The 16,492-nt window shown below is 36.9% G+C and overlaps 1 long non-coding RNA gene across 3 annotated transcripts in view; it reads left to right on the top strand.

Annotated features, from left to right (window-relative positions):
* Positions 1–16,492, top strand: part of LOC113598756 (uncharacterized) — a 943,191-nt gene that overhangs the window by 398,938 nt on the left and 527,761 nt on the right. For all 3 annotated transcript variants that reach the window (XR_003419461.2, XR_008298453.1, XR_008298454.1), the window contains one exon: positions 208–325. This is a non-coding gene — a long non-coding RNA (uncharacterized LOC113598756). The remainder of the gene's footprint in view (positions 1–207; positions 326–16,492) is intronic.

The raw sequence follows: 16,492 nt of genomic DNA, 5'->3' as shown, positions 1-16,492 counted from the left end.
TATTTTAACATTTTTTATCTAAACAAATGTCAGAATTTTTTTGAAAATGAAAAATGCTAAATATAATAAAAGTGTATATTTATGCTCTCGGCAGCCAAATGTGCTTTTTAATGGAATTTAAATAAATGGAATTTTTATGACAAAAAAAGCAACAGTAAAAGCAGTGATTATGTTTTTCATAGTTCATTTGCCGTCTTTGCCCTGCAGACCTTGTGTGGAAGAAAATGAGATCCCGAGTGAAGTCTACAATGTCATTGACTCTGAAGAAGGACTCAGAGACCCATTGGTGTTTAATGACCCTTACTGGCCTATGCAATGGGAACTGGTATGATCTTCAGAAATAGATGGTTCTTTGGCAATGTTAAGAAATATTATTTTTGTCATATTTTAATGCAGTAGACAGACACTTTTATGCACTGCCTGCTTTTATCTATTGGTTTTGCAGAGAGAGACTTAGCAAACTTTTGATGAAATATTACTGCCAGCTTATTAATGAGTACTAATCCTTTTAATTTGATTACATCCTTAGGGTTTGATTTGTTCTATAAAAGATACCAGTTTAAAAAAAAAAACTAAGACATTTAAATTTGCTGTATGTAAACAGACTCATTACACAGAAATGTTGTTGCCATCCAGGCTTAAAGTTCTTGTTCTTGCATAACCAGAATATATTCTATATTACATCAATAATGAGAGAATTCCTCTCTGTCTTTATGGATTAAGTAGACATTAGAACATTGCACAACAAACTTTTTTTTTTCATAATGCTTCTAGTGTTGGATGTTTTAGAACCACATTGTCCTGTCATTTATACATGATTGTGATAATAGAAAGGATTTGAAATGAAAAAAAAAATCACACATATTTTTTGAATGTAAATAACTAAAAAAAATTTGAAGTACATACCACTGAAGATTTTAAAAGGAAATATTTGGAATGTGAGATGACTTGGTGAAAATATCAGAGAAATTGAAGACCTTCTTATATCCATACTTAGCTCCTCATAGGTCTATAAATAATATGGTGTTGTAGAGGGTCTCATGCTGTAAAATGAGAAAAAGGCTAAATGCATTTCATCACATTCATGGATATAATGAGGTGAAAGATGGGAAACTGTTGTGGTGGCTGTTTTTTGTGTTGATCATTGGTAGTTACCACGATGACTATCTGGAAAGAGTACAAAACCAATATTAGAAGAAGTCCAGCTCACTCCTGTGTAGCTTCAGTTCATCTTTAAAAATTGAAATGTAATTTAGAAAACTTTAAGATATGTATATGACTACATTTGACCTTTCAAACAAAAAACTCAAGCAGAAAAAAATTGGGTTTTGCTTTAATTGCCTGGAGGTAAGATAATCAGTAACAAGTGAGTGAATTACAGCTGCTTAGGGTCATGAAAGCTAAAGTTAAAAAGAATGAATTTTTTAAAAAAGGAGGGAGGGTGGGGTGCCTGGGTGGCTCAGTGGGTTAGGCGTCCAACTTCTGCTCAGGTCATGATCTCTCAGTCTGTAAGTTTAAGCCCCGCGTTGGGCTCTGTGCTGACAGCTCAGAGCCTGGAGCCTGTTTCAGATTCTGTGTCTCCCTGTCTCTCTCACACTCCCCTATTCATGCTCTGTCTGTCTCTGTCTCAAAAATAAATAAACGTTAAAAAAAATTTAAAAAAAAAAGGAGGGAGGGACAGTAGCTATATAAAAAAGGAGGGCATGAAATAAGAGGAAACGTCTTTAAATTTTTTTTTCTGACTGAAGAAGCAGCAAAAATTAAGATGAATACTGAAGATTACATATATAACATTTAATAATTAGCTACCTAGCAAGACACACTTTTATTGTATTGGTTGTTAAATGACAGGCTCCTCTATATTGAGGTCAAGAAATTCGGGAGAACACAATAGGGAGAGGAAATGAAGGCAAGTGATATAGGAAAGACAAGAAGAATTGAATAGCAGTCAATAAAGTGATGGAGATTAGAAATGGAGACAAGTCTTAGAAGACTATTAAGCAATTAGCTCTCTTAAAAACAGAGAACAGAGACTGTGAAAGGCAGAAGGCAGAAGGAAAAGGAAAAATTCTAGTGTTTTCTACAGCGTGAGCTGATAGACTTTTTCCGCAAATAACCAGATAGTAAATATTGCCATCTTTGTCAGCTGTATAAATTTCTCTGGCATAATTTTATTGTTGTTGTTCCAAATCTTTAAAAGTGTAAAAACCTTAGCATAGAGCCATACAAAACCAGGCTCTAGGCTGGATTTCACTTGAAGACCATAATTTACTGATGCTACAGAAAATAAGGGAAAAAGAAGAGCCAAAAAAAATCATTCAGATTTAGCTGTCTCTCAAGCATCCAACTGTTGTGTTATACTATGCACATATTACGCTAGCACAATTCAGCAATGAAAGGTCAAGCCAGGCCATATTAACGTCAATAGCTTTCTGGAGTATTACTGTATTCCTTATAGCACCATTCTAGAGTTTCGTCTGCTGGTATGGAAGCGATTCCTTGTAATACCTTATAATATTAAGTCCAGCCATAATACAAAATTGCAAAGAAAGATTTGCAGTTTCTGAACGGATGTTCTATCTAAAACATATTCCTAACAGCAGACCTAAGCTGTGTTATAGGATCCATCCTCTGGTGAGAGTACCAAATTTATTTATTAAAAGATTGAGTGGCACAGCTGGATTGTGCTGCCCTTAAAGAGAAAGTTGAGAACTTATGCTGATTACCACCAGTTAGATAGTCTCCCTTAGTTACTGGTGTCACTCTCTTTCTCCACAAGCACATGTCCTAAAATGGGAGTCTGTTCTTATCTGCGTTTTTGTGCCCACTACTCTTCAACCAACAACATATGTCAATCAACATGGTAAAGTGTTCCATCATGATAACTTGGATAAGTGGCCTAGAGGAAAGAGTGAAAGTTGAAACAGAGATCACAATTTTTATTATATTAAGTAGAAAAAAATAACATGACCCATTTTATCTGGTGCTCAGAGCTCAATAGACATTGATGAGAAAAGTTACAGCAGTATAATTTTCAAGAAGGTAGGGTTGTCTAATTTTTTTCTGCTTTAATTTTTGATTCAGAATTTCGTTTTGTGAAAAAGGGGTATTGCATGTACAAGCTTTATTTTACCTAGAGGACCATGGGGCAGATGATGTAAAAGTGAGTTGGCAACATGAACTTTCATCAGTGAAAAAGGTATCAGAATACTCGTATACACTTGAGTATCCGTGTCAGTGAGCCAGGGATCCTATCCTGATCTCTATGCCTGTGTGGACTGCCACAACACAGGCCAGAGGACCAGGGTGAGGATAATGCCAAGAGAGATTCAGCCTATGAGTTTAAAAGGAAAAATAAATGTTTGATCATTTTAACATGGCTTTGTAGATTAAAAAAAGAAAACAAATCTAGAAAATGTTGCTATGATTGGATATATTAGGAAGAATATAGGCGTTAGGGTTAGGCAAACGTGGATTCCAACCCTAGGTCTAGACTGTGACTATAATGAATATCTTAATCTTCTGAAAATTTGTTTTCTTATCTGTAAGATGGGCCTAACAATATGTACTTCACTGGATTATTTTTAGAGTTAAATGAAATTGTAGACACAAGGGATGTGTCACAGTATTTAGCATGTGGTGGGCATTCAATCAACAACTTGGCAGTTGGCCAATTCCTTTCCTACCTATAACGGGTTAAACTTCCATCACATAGGAAATAGACTATGCCGAATGCTCATTTCTGAACGATGCTAGATGACTAGAGCAGTACTAGGGCAGGTTATTAATAATTCGTTTGCTATAATAAAATAGGAATAATGTTTATTTTAATGGCCTCTGAAGAAGGACTTACCCCACAAAGAGTGCATAAGCAGATTCATTGAGATGCAGGAAAAATATGAAAACTTCCATTCATATTTATTTTTTTAACCTTTAATTTTTTAGTTTTTCTGAATATATTATAATCCATATAATGTACTATACTATATATTAGTATTTTAATGCATGTTTTAATTTATACATAACTAAATGTACATATAATATAGATATATGCAGAAAACTTTTATTTAATGATAAGACTCATGAACATAGTGTCTGAAAGCAACTGATATACTCAACAAATACTCATAAAGTGGATGTCACAGTATTTTGCTGAGTGTCTGCTATATGGACGGAAGCAGGCATTAAATCTGAACATCAGTCAGCTATGGATTTTTACTTTAAAAATCTTAAAGCCTAAAAGAGATGATAGCACTAAATATTATTAAACAGAAAGCCATTCTACTAAGAAGACAAAGTTCAAGAAGTTACTTCTAGCTTGTGGGAGGTAATATTTGAACTGGGACTAAATATGGAAACCCTATAAACAGAGACATGAAGATGGAAAAGTGTGGTTTTTGTCCAGAGAGATGATCTTGAATATTTGAGGTCCAAACTTTATTCTATGTCAGTAGAACATTTTAAAAGATTTTGAGCTGAATATTTGAGTTTGAATACCACTGATTTATTATTTTATCCATTCATTTATGAAGCACTTGTTTGTCAAATACTATGGTCAGGCCCGATGCCGAATACACAAAATACAAATACGAATTACATGCTACTCTTATTCCCAAAAGATTCATAGTTTAGTGAGAAGGCCATGTAAATGTACTCACTGCATATTATGAATGTAAAACATATTATAAAAGAAAACCCAGTAATTATGACACTCCAAAGAGAATGGCCTATTCTATTCAAGTATGGTGGAAAGGCTTCACTGAGTCAAGAGATATATAAGCAAATATTTATAGTGCAAGCGAGGAAGGCTGGCTGAGCTATGGCCTTTTTCATTTGGCCAGAGCTTACAGAAATAGCAATGGAGAAAAGGCTAGACAGTTTATTTGGGCTCTGTTCCAAAGGACCATATATGCCAAAATAAGACATTTGTCCTTTGTCCTGTAGCTTATGGAACTAAGAGGCTTATGAGAGGGAAGTGACTCGATAACCTTGTCTGTAGAAAGATGACTGACATAACGGGTTAAGTTCAGGATAAAGGGGATTGCAACTGGAGGCAGAAGAGAACAGTTAGGAGAGGGCTATAGTTCAGGAAAATGAAGAAACTTGGCCCTAGGAGGTAAAGCAGAGGGTATAAAGACAAATATGCAAAATCAAGCAATATTTAGGATGAATATATTGATGAAAATCTTAGGCAAATCTGGATATGAGAGTTAAGGGAGAAGGATCAGTCCATAATGATTTGAGACTGGTTTGGTGACCTGGTGAGTGATTGTATTAAGTCTACTAGGTCTTCCGTACTCAAATACCAGAGACCAGATGGCTTAAACAGTGGAAATTTATCTCCTCACAGTTCTGGAGGCTGGAAGTCCAAGATCAAGGTTCCAGCAGGCTTGGTTTCTCCTGAGGCCTCTCACTGGCTTATAGACAGCTGGCTTCTCACTGTGTCCCCACATGGCCTTTTCTCTATGTGTGTGCATCCCTGTACCAGTCCTATCGGATTAGGTTTTATAAAGACCTAATAAAGTGAATAAAGTCCTATTGGTTTAGGCCCCCACCCTTACTATCTCTTTTAACCTTAATTGCCTCTTTAAAGGCCCTATCTCCAATATAGGCACAATGTGGGCTAGGGATTTAACATATGAATTTTGGGGGAACACAACTCAGTCAATAACAGGGGATAAATTAGGTGATATGGCTGAGGTAATCAATTATGTATTTGACAGTATGACCATGATCTGACTGTAGAATATTTAAATTGAAAAGGAAAAAAAAGGGGGAATAAAATATTTTATAATTATATTGGGATCATTACCCATGTTTTAATAATGAGGAAATTGAGACTCATAGGATTGAAGATAATAGGCACTTTGAAATATAGAAGATAATGAGTTATATCATGGGCATTATAATTACAAATTTGTTGATATAACAAATGTTGCAAACATAAATGTACATTTCTGTTACAAATATGTAACTATAACACATTGCCCACAAGTGCACTCATTATCATCTATATTTTATTGCCTACCTGTTATCTTCAAGTCTTTGAGTCTCAATATAATATATAATAAATGTGTAACTCTAACATTTTACATTATATATGTATATATGAAAATGTATATTATTTAGAGATGCATTCGTAAATGTATTGATTATTTCCCAGGAATATGTATTTTGTGGAAAGGAAGGTGTAATGATAATATTTAAAGGTGAAATAGAGTTCATTAATCTGAAAGCATTGTGTAGGTTAAGATGTGGGACAAGAGAGAGATATGGACATGTGTTTGCCGAAATTAAGTAACAAAAGCTGAACGGGGGACTGGCATGGTGCACGAAGGGAAGGAGACCATAGAGCAGATTTATTTACTCAAGAAATACTTATCAAGTGCCTAGTAGGGAATAGACAATGTGCTCAACCTTGGTGTGACTCAATAGTGAACAGAAAGACATCACTATTTTCTTAGAGCTGATAATCCTAGCAAGAAATAATATAATTAAACAAGTAAAAACCAGGTAGTTGATAGCAAATAATGGAGCTTTAAACCTAATGTCAGGGGTATAGGAAAAATTTTTCCAAAGGAAATGATGTTTAAATTAAGAACCAAGGTGAATATAACTTAACTTGACAAAGAAGTTGCCAGGGTAGAAGGAGAGGCTGCCTTAGACAGGGAGACATAACAGAAAGAACCAGAAGATTGTGTGTCATTGAGGAACCAAAAAAGCTGTCAATATGGTCAAAGCTGCTAATGGAAGGGGAGCTTGAAAAGTTGCAGAAGGAATGCCTTGATAGAGATGAAGAAAACTAAAAGAGTGTGCTTGTAGGATAATCTAGCGTAAAGGAAAATATCATTGACTATGGATGGTGCTTCTCAGAAAACAATAAAATAGTATGACCTATGAATCAGCAACAAAGATGTTGTTATTCTTAATGAGAATAATTCCAGAAGACTATTGGAAAAAGAAACAAAACTGCAAGGGACTGATGAGTGAATCTATGTTGAGGAAGTGGGGACACTGAATGGAGGAGACCTTTTGTAAATTTTTATCTAATCGCTTATTATTGAATTATTGAGAATATTAATATGGCTTTTGGAGTTCAAGGCACTTAGATTTGAGAACTGGTAATGACACAGTGTAAAGAATGGGAAGCAGAAGACAATAGAGCTATATCTTAAAGGTGCTAAAAGAAAATTGCTAACAGCCCAGAATTTTATTCCAAGAGGGGAAAATCCTTCAGGAATGAAGATGAAATGAATTTATTTTCAATCAAGCAAAAACTGAAAGTCTTCATCATCAGCAGATTCTACTATAGGAAATACTGAAGGATGCCCTTTGGGCAAGAAGAAAATAATCTTGGATGAAAATTTATAAAAGTTACCTGAAGCACAGGATGAGACTGTTTTTCTCCCAAGTGAATATAACTTTGCTTTTGTCAGTCAGAGAAACTAGCAATCTGGAATCACTTTGACCCAAGCCCAAGTATCAAGATGATTTTAAATTGGACATCAAAATAATGATAATGATAATGATAATGATAATAATAAAGTAAAAAGAGAGAGAGAGAAAGAAAATAAAGAAAAAAGAAAGTTGGGAATCAATCACTGAGAGAGCTCCTTGTAGTTCACCCTGGCTCTTAACACGAGCTGCTCATCTCCTTAGACTTTGAGCCAAATTTTGGGGAGCTTCAGCTGTCCCTAGGAGAAAGGTGGCTTTAATTATAAAACTTACCTGTCTATATTTCAGCTTCTTTTACGTCTTGGCCTCTTAATCCCATGTGAGATTTCTGATACATTCAAATATTAGAATATCTGTAGTTTTTCTTATATCTATTCATTTTTTTAGTGTATTTAGCAGGAGTGTTAGAAGGAAGTATTATTTTTAATATAATTTATTGTCAAGTTAGCTAACATACAGTGTTTACAATGTGCTCTTGGTTTTGGGGCTAGATTTAGAAGGAATTATTTAATCCATCATTACCAGAAATAGATGTTTGACGTTTATTCTATATAAATAACCAAAATTTGAATTTCTTTAATCAGTCACATAAAAGACGTAGTACTATCATACTAAAACTGGATGTTGCACTTCTGCCAGAATCGCACCAATATGTAGCCTGAGCAAGCAGCCATTTATTTCAACGGTGAGGCAAACTTCTGTCTTGCCTAATGGTCAGAATTTCTTTCTATTGGATTTTCAATTTCTAAATAAGTTATTGTAAAGATAACAGGAAAAGAACATTACTGAAGAGAGGATACACACGCACAGTCATGAAACGTCAACATTTTTATCAGTTCCATACGGTAAACTACCTCTATAAATGGAAACATTTATACTGATTTTTTCTGATTAAAAACATAAATATTTAGACATAAACAAAAATACAAAGACTAAAATATTTCCTGTAACCTTAACACTCATATATAATCGCAATATACACTTGTTACATATTATTTTAGATATTGTCTTATGCCTGCATTATATACTATGTCCATATTATTATATATACTTAAACATGCTTAAAATTATCAAATAAAATGTAGACATGCTACAAAGACTCTGCCATACTTATTTTTTTTCTTTAATATATCTTGGCAATTTTTTTATCCTAGTTAATTTAGATCTAACATGTCTCTTTCAACAATTGTTCAGTATTCTTTATCTGAGCAATTATTTATTGATGGTCTTTAAGTAGTTTTTACTTCACTCTTTTATAAGCACTTCTCTGATGTGGGGGTTGGATTGTCTGGTGTAGTGAGTGGACTTTGTGAGGGGTGTTTTCACATAGAGGACACCCCAGTAGGTGAGACCCATCAATAGACCACTCAAGGATCTAGTGACGCAGCCTTTACTCTAAAATCTTGGAAGACTCTATGACCCATGTGAAGCTAGGAGTAGAAAACTGTGGCCCACTGTCCTTTGGCCTCTAGCTGGGTTCCCAAAGCCCTTTGATTTGTTTCTCACCAGCACATTCTCTTCTCTAGTTCTTGATGGTAATAACTTACAGTTGTCCAAAACAGTTCAAAGTGCAGTAGCCAGTAGAGGCGAAAGAAGGAAATAATGTGTTAGAGAAATTCAGTTTCACCTAGTCTTTTTTTTTTCTTTCTCTTTCCTTTCGGGTGTATTGAGGCAGTCTGAAGTCAGCTGAGATGTTGCAAACTACTCTCTCTTCTTCTACTCACCCAACTGCCTTTGTTGAAGAACACCATGGTAAAATGCAAACTGCACTTAGTACACACTGTCTACCAGATGTAGTAAAAAAAAAAAAAAAAAAAAAAAAAGGTAGTAGCCAGCCATTCTGGGAGATGGACTTAACCTAAAAGCTGTCTTTGCTTTATGTCCTTCTGTGAAAAACTTGGGGATTTCCTGAGTCCTGTTGAAGAAACTTAACCACTCAGTTTATAGGCTAAGCTCTTCTCCTTTCCTAATGTTGAATAACAGGCTGATTCACACCAATCAGTCTTTCCTTTAATCTATGTCATTCTCCTTCACAATTCCAGAAAAAATATTAATGTTTCTTGACTGTTGATGGCTTCTACATTTTAGCAATGCAAACTTTTAAAAATTTTTGCTTTTCTATTTTTTTCTTCATATTGCTGAGATTTTATAAGCAATGTGTAGGCTCAAATCATTATTGAAATGGGACATTGTTCCTTTAAGGTTTAGTGGTGAGAAAGAGGATAAAAATATATAATGCCCTTATAAGGAATGGACTGGCCTGATGAGGTTTGATCAGAGGCCTGATGGAGGCCACTGACTTCTGTTCATGCCACAGGAATGCCAGACTACTGGATTGGTGTAAGCAGTGAGATGCTAGGCAAGGAAGCAAAATGCACAAAGAAAAGGTAGTCTATATATTGCAGACATTCTTTATCAGTTTTGTGTAGAAAATATCTAATAGTTGAATTACCTTTTGCATAGAATTGTGATGTATAGTCTTTGCTCTTTTATTTTTTCAAGTTTTATTTATTTATTTATTTATTTATTTATTTATTTATTTGAGAGAGAGAGAGAGAGAGAGTGAGAGCAAGAGCGAGAGCGCACGCTTGAGAGAGGGAGCATGAGCAGGGTACAGGCAAAGGGAGAGGGAAAGAAAGAATTTTAAACAGGCTTCATGCCCAGCTCAGAGCCTGACATCACACTCAATATGACAATTGTGAGATCATGACCTGAGCCAAAATCAAGAGTTGGATGCTTAACCAACTGAGCCACCCAGGTGCCCCTGCTCTTTGAGATATTAAAGATTTACTGATGGATTCAAAAGATGCTCATCTTTATCTGTCATCCAAGATGATGCAAATAATGTTATAATTAATTTGAGAGTTGACTTATGAACTAATTACCTTATAGCTCCTTACCTATGTGTAGGTAGAGTTTGAGTTGCCACTGGCTGCCAGCCTCTCGTGACGAAGACAAGAAGGGAGTTGTGCTGGCAGCCAAAAAACTTTGTCCTGTGTGTCCTCTCCAGCCAATTGTTATGTGGTGCTAACTTCTAGTTCAAGGTTTAATGTCACCTTATGAGTTTCTCCACGCAAGTATTTTAATTTCTTCATGTGATCTTATATACCTTCTTCATAGGTCTTTGATTATGTGGATGTGTTTACATATAATAATTATTTTCTATGCCCAAACAGATCTTGGAATAACTTATTAAAGTTAAATAAAACTATCTGGGGTCATTAATTTATTCCCAAGGTCAGTAATTTTTTTAGCTTAGTGGAAGCTGTGGTACCCTGGCAGTATTGACCACAAATGTATTACAGTTACTACCCCACTTCTCCAGTCTCCTCTGTCTGTATCTCTTGCACCCTCAGAATTGCCCTTGGCTGATAGGAGCAGTCTAGCCAGGGAGGCTATGACACTTTCCCTTGAACCATTACCCTTTCAGGGATGGCAGGTAGACTATGTCTGACTAATACAGGGGTACAGAAGTCTAGCTTCCTTGCCTCAAGAGGGAACAAAGCTGTCCTGAGATTTATATTCCAGATTTCTTGCAATCTCCTTGGATTAAGCCAAGACTAGACTCTCCTAAGACTACAAAATGATCATCTCTTCCTCCTTTATGCTACATCACTTCCACTCTTATAGGTATTCTTGAAGAGATCTTCCTCAACAAAGCACCTGAAACCCTGGATTTAGCCATGTTTCTAAGGAAACTGAATTAAGACAGTACCAAAAGTGCTTTTTGGGAATAGACTCCAAGAATGGGATCCTTGAGTTAGAAACTTGAGGGCTGGTTTGTAGCAAATACCTAATCACTTGTGGTAGGTAGAGTTTGCATCGTTCTGGCATGCAGCCATAGTACAATTGCTAAGGCTGTCACTGAGGTCAGCAGGAATAAGATACAGGCAGAAGGAGGTGCACCAGCTTGTGCAATATTTCTGGCATTTGAGAGGTATAAGAGAAATATAAATTATAAAGACTTTGGAATTGAGAAGCTATTTCTGAATGTCATTGGTGCTTTGAAGAGATGAAATAACAAGCCTAGGGCAATCAATCATCAATTTAAAGCCAAGTATGATAGTCAGACGGCCTCTTGGGCAGCTTTTAAAGAGACCTTCAGATCCTGCAGCTGGAGAACAGACAGAACTTAAGACCGGGCATGAGACTTAATTATAAAAGTCACAGGCCTCAAGAGAAAGCTTAATTCTCAGTCTACGAAAGTCTTGTATGCTGAAGCCAAAACCTGAAACATAAAGTGACACAGAAATTTGGTATAGTGTTATCTGGGTATACATACGTGTAGACCTTGTACTGCTGAATTATTTTGAAACTTAGACTTGCACAAGTAGTCCAATCACATTCACTGAAAGAGCCTTTCCTACCTCTTGGTTGAAGACTGTGCAGAATCCTCAAATGAGGCAGATAACTTACAAAATAATCCTAACCCCTTCCAACCTGCCCCCTACTCCCCTCTGGGTCACATAATCAACAACTTAGATTATATCTCAGCATAACCCACTGGTAAAGTACTGAGCTTGCTAAGGGAGATGATGGATTATATGCCAACACAGTTGCAGGAATAACGAACAAGTTCAACAGTAACTATGGAAGTATTCCTGTGAGTGAGTTCTGAAGGTGTTGGATCAGGATGGTGGGGTGGAACATAAAGCTGAATAAGTGAGATTATATTTACTACTTTTAAAGTAGTAGAGATGTCAGTCTTATGTGACCAGTTGGTGGAAGTGATCAAAGACTCAGAAGAGTGGGCGTTATAGAAAGGATTTACTACATAAGTCGTGAAAACCCATCTGCTGATTTTGGTTCTTGGAGGAGCCTTGCTTACAGTTCATTTAAGAAGGAGGTACCGGCATCATTCTAGAAGTTCATAGTAATTATACTTTGTAGGCTGAGACTGGTTGTAGGAGAAACATTGTGACAAAACTTGGCTCCATAGATGACTGAGAGAGAGAGAGAGAGGCAGAGACAGAGAGCGATAATAGCATTATTCTATAATTTGAGCACATATTCAATCTATTAAAATATACTCTATATATTCAATATATAGAATAGTGCTATGTATCTGTTATCTATCACCTATCTATCTAAAATAAGATGAGATCAAGGATGAATATGCAGAAAGCTGAGATCAGACATCCCACTGGAAAGTTATAGTCCTTTGCCAAATTTCTAGACCTGTACACTTATTAGACTCAGAGTTCATCAATTTAAGGAGTCAAGTTTCCTACCTTAAGGAAGGCACTCTTAACATCATGGGGATTATATATAATAATATTTCTCCGGTCCTTTCCTAAGGGTATATACAGCCATTTACTTGGATAACTGTCTATGGAAGAAAGAGGAATATCCAGATATTTTGAGGTCTTTTGGATACACTATCCAAATTGATGCTGATACCCAAGGAACCAAAGCATTCTGACAGCCTCCCTGCAGGTAAAAGGGCACATGAGAGCAGTTAAATGGTTTCCTGGCTTAGGTGTAAGTGGACCCATGGGCTCCACAGATTCACTTACTAGTCAGTCTTTTTGTTTGAGAATGTATAATCATAATGGACAAACTTAGCAGTTGACAGAACTCTCTTATGGCTCCTTGACCAGCTCAATAAGAGCAACTGCAGTGAAAGTGGAATCCCCTGAAACTATCCCAGTAACCCCTTCTCAGCCAAGATAATAAATCAAAAACAATTTTCTATCCACAGGGGAATGGAAGAGATTACTGCTATCCTCAGTGCCTTCAAGGTTGTAAGGATTGTGGTACCATTTTCTCTTCATTTAATTCAGCAGTCTAACCTATGCAAAAACTGGATGTATACATGAACAATGACAGTAGATTAACCACAGACTTAACCAAATGGCAATCCTAATTGTGGCAGATGTATCAAATGTGATATCTTTGGTTGAGCAGATTAACAAAGTTTTCGTTATGTGATGAGGTATGTGGCTCTTGAGATTTAGAGTACGTTCTCCTCCATATGTACAAAAAAGAGTATCAGAAGCAGTTAACATTCAGTGGGGAAGATAACAGTATACATTTACAGTCTTTCCTTAGAGCTACGTTAAATCTCTTATTGTCTCATAATATATTTCAGTGGGGCATGGACCATCTGGACATCCTGCTGAATATTGTATTGGTCCAGTAAGTTGTTGAAAAAAAAAGTGGAAACAATTATGGGTTCCTTCTTAAAGTATGCACGCTCCAAAGAGTGGATGATAAACCTCACAAATGCTTAGGGACCTTTATTAATGGTATGATTTGGGGGTGTAGGGTTTCAGTAACCTAAGGCATGCAACCACATTTCCTTCAAAGTAACACAGGGTGGGAGAGAGAAACTCCACAAAAGCTGAATCAGTGGTGCAGTTTTTCCTGTAGGGGACTGTCCAGTGGTCTAGGTCATTATAGGATGTCCCCTCCAAAGTAAAGGACAAGCTATTGCAACTTGTACATCCTTCTACTAATAATGACATATTTGGCAGACTTCTTCAGGTTTTGGAGGCACAATATTCTGCAGTTGGGAATACTGCCCTGACACATTTATCATATGAATCTAAAAGCTGCTAGATTTGAAAGAGGCCTAGAGCAAGAAATGATTTTGCAGATGGTACAGCTGTGGTTCAAGTAGCCTGCTACTAGACCATGTGGCCAGGCAGACCTCATGGATACCTGATAAATACCTCATACATATTTCATAAATAGCTGGAGGTATTTATGGTAGAAAACCATGCTATATGGAGACTCTTTCAGTCCCCAGTGGAAGAGTTGCAACACAGAGTACTGAAGTTCTAGAGCAAGGACATGCTGTATGTAACAGAGAACCATTCTACAAACAGATCTTGGCATGCTAGTGAGCCCTGGTAGAGATGAAACTATGACAATAGAATATCATGTGACCACACAACCAGAATTTCTCATTATGGGCTGGATAATTTCAGACTACCAAGTCATAATACTGGATAGGATGGGCTCAGCATCAATCCGTTATAAGGTGTAAGTAATTACATCCAGCATATATAATCTGAAGCAGATACAGAGGGATCATGAAAGCTGCACAAACAAGGTAGCTGGAGCTTTCTGTTACCTATCACTGTTGTACCAGCAACCTCTTTTCAGCTTACACCAATGATTTTATGGTGGACACTATGATGAACTTCTCAGCTTTGTCTTCAATGCCTAATCTTCTAGGGTGAAGATACTCTCTAGTTTCAAATCTTTCAGGGATTGCCTCAGCTGCAGAGAGCTCCCTCACTCATGGTAACACCCCTTACCAATCAATGCAGGTATAAAGTCCTGGTTACTTTGGCTCCATTTAGGCTAACTCTGAAGGATCATTTTAGCTATCTACCAGGGATATTTATCTAGACATGTCCATGGGGTTGACAAGGCTGCATTGGAGCTTGATTTTGCAATCCTACTTCCTTCTTTTCCCTTCCACAGGTGTTGATTCCAAGGGGATTCCTTAATACATATCCTGTATTCTAAAGTCCATAACTAAGCCTGCCCCTAAGGGAATACAATCCATAATAGGCCTTATAGGATTTTCTGTGATCAGGTGGCAGAGGGGAATAGAAAACAGCTTGGTTCACAGATGAGTTGGCATGTTAGTACAACCATAAAATGAATAGTTGGTGCATTATACTTCCACTCAAGTGTGGCTTTGAAAGACAATGATGAAGGAAGGGATGCCTACCAGTTGGCAGGGCTTTGGGAAGAGCTCCTGGTTATTGTGTAAAGAGACATACAGTCTGAGGTAAAAATATTAATGGATTCATAACAGTAATAATTATATAGTCAGTCAAGGGATCTGGGAGGAGCAATATTGTGAGATCAAGGTTAAAGATATCTGGGAAGAGATATGTATAGATGCATTCATGGAAGTGTAAAGGAAGCATGAAGCTCTTTGCATTGCACACTAGAATAGACCCTTTACACAAGAAGCACTGAACAACCAAATGGGCAGGATGGCTTGTGCCAGTTGTTTTCAGTCAGCCTCTCTCCTTGACCATGACAATGATGGTAGGCATGTGAATGGAAGGGCCATTGTGCAGAAATGGAATCTTTTGTGCCCAAGAATATGTGCTGTATCCTACCAAGACCTATCTACCCAACCACTTTTCCTGAATGCCAAGATCTGTCAGCAGCAGAGATTAATGTTGAGTGTCTCATATGATTCCTGAAGGGGACCAAACAGTCACTTAGTGCCAATTTGATTTAATGGGACTCTTTTTCTATTGAAAAAAGCAGAGTTTATCATGATCAGGATTGATACCTATGGGTTCAACTTTCTTGTCTACAGGACTTTGACCAACATCATATTCTAAGAACTCATGGGGTATTTGATTCACTGGCATGAAATCCTGTACAACAACATCTGAGACCAAGAGATACATTTTTTTTTGTAAAGAAGGTAGGGAAATGGACATATGACTATAGGAACCATTGGTCTCATCACCTGCTGTATTCTCCAGAGACTGTTGTTCTGTTACAATAGTTGGATGACCTTAAAGATTGCAGGCAAAGTACCAATTTGGAAATGGCACCTTGCAAGGATGGGACACTATTTTTCAGAATGTAGTGCATTATTAAACCAACATCCATTATGTACTGCTATGTTAGAAACAGATAGAATTCATGTTGTTATGTACTGAATTGTGCCCCCACCCCCTGCCTCACACACACACACACAATTCAAATATTGAAGCCCTAACCATTAATGTGACTATTTTTGAGGTAGAACCTTTAAAGAAATAATTAAGGTTAAATGAGGTCATACAGATAGGGACCTAATCCAATAGGACTGGTGTCCTTCTAAGAAGAGGAAGAGATTCCAGGAATGCATGCACATAGAGAAAAAGCCATGTAAGGACACACTGAGAAGATGGACATCTGCAAGCCTAAGAGAGAGGACTCAGGAGAGACCAACCCTGCTGGCACCTTGATCTTGGACTTTTAGCCTCCAGAACTGGGAGGAAATACATTTCTGTTGCTTAAGCCACCTAGGGTGTTGTATTTTGTTGTCAGCTCCAGCAAACAACACATG

This window comes from Acinonyx jubatus, chromosome B2, assembly GCF_027475565.1.
Source record: "Acinonyx jubatus isolate Ajub_Pintada_27869175 chromosome B2, VMU_Ajub_asm_v1.0, whole genome shotgun sequence".
NCBI lineage: Eukaryota > Metazoa > Chordata > Mammalia > Carnivora > Felidae > Acinonyx > Acinonyx jubatus.
Note: the sequence above shows the minus strand (reverse complement) of the source record. Positions and strands in the feature narration are given on the sequence as shown.